Below are 1319 nucleotides of genomic sequence, written 5' to 3' on the forward strand. Positions count from 1 at the left end.
AATGACAAAACCTCCCTCTAGTGGCCTCATGGGTGGGATGTTATTAAGATTTAATGTTAATAACCCAGCAGCCCTCCAGTTGTCAGATAAATCCTGCAACAACAAAAAAAATCAGCTCCCGGCCCGGGATTCAAACTGGCCACCTTCAGCCACAGGTCTAACTCCTGCCACAGCTCCTTACTGCTGGGCTACCTACTGCCAGTACAGTATGGGTTGTTGTTGCCTGACTGGTTCCAGAGAAGAAGAAAAAAGAGCAAAAACATTAGTTCATCTTCAGAAATAAATAAATTAATCTGCCAAAATGAAGACAACATTCTATGCATACATATTATTATTATGATGTAGAAGAACAACTTACACGCAGTTGTCAGCAACAGCCGAAAGAGAGATTCTTTGCCTGACAGTTCTGGGTTACTGCCAGATTGAACAAAACATAGTGTGTTAAAAGTCATATAATGATTAACTAGGCTATTGAAGACTTATTAAACATTATTTATTATAAATACTTGATACATACCTCCTCTCAGTCAGCAACAGTTTTCTAACGGCTTCAAAAAACATAGTCCCTTCAATTGACTCCGCACTGAAATGCTGAAATATAAGTCAGGCTGTGTCTGTAGCTCTCTATTTGGCATATCCCATAATAAAATGTTTATTTTATGTTTATTGTTTATTTCCATGTTTATTTGAAAGTTAGTTGGCTAGCTTTTTTTGTTTAGCTACCTAAATTAGCTAGCTAACTAGCTAGCTTATAAAACTGCTCAAATTATAATAACCTTTCAACTTTCTTTATCTAGCCTATAGTTTATCATATTACTTTGGCTTCATTCATTTTTATTAAAGAGTCAACTTTGCTTACCTTAATAGATTGAAAAATAATGTGCTCATTGGTTAGCTACTTGCAAGTTGGTTCAACCACCGTCCTCTTGCTTTGTCATGCTGGAATGGCAGTTGGTTTTTGAATCAGAATGACAGTAAAATGTTGAATTGACTAAAAGGTTCTATATAGAATCCTGTTTTTTATCGAAGAGAGTATGCATATATTAAACACATTATGCTTGCTTCAAGCTAGAATTGAGGTTTGTAACAGCACAGGTTTGTATGAACCTTGCTGTTTGCCACTGAGACTTCGGCAACAATGTTGCAAAATCGGAATTAGACCTTCCCCCTTCCATAGAGAGAGCTAACCGTGTCGGACGTCAGCTAGCCATTTTTATGACCAGGCAAAATCATGAGGCATCATTAATATGGATTTAAAATGTCAATGCAAAACAGCTGAAACAAATTAAAAGGGAACGTTAGCTGTCATTGCAGAGTTT

The 1319-nt window shown here is 36.7% G+C and overlaps 1 long non-coding RNA gene across 1 annotated transcript; it reads right to left on the reverse strand.

Moving 5' to 3' along the window:
- Nucleotides 1–363: 363 nt before the first annotated feature.
- On the reverse strand, nucleotides 364–1094 carry LOC120059008. The gene is made up of 3 exons (XR_005478077.1): nucleotides 860–1094; nucleotides 518–591; nucleotides 364–414 (listed from the first exon to the last, which is right to left on the reverse strand). It is a non-coding gene; the product is annotated as an uncharacterized LOC120059008 (long non-coding RNA).
- Between the last annotated feature and the right edge of the window lie 225 nt (nucleotides 1095–1319).

This window comes from Salvelinus namaycush, chromosome 14 (assembly GCF_016432855.1).
Source record: "Salvelinus namaycush isolate Seneca chromosome 14, SaNama_1.0, whole genome shotgun sequence".
Lineage (NCBI taxonomy): Eukaryota > Metazoa > Chordata > Actinopteri > Salmoniformes > Salmonidae > Salvelinus > Salvelinus namaycush.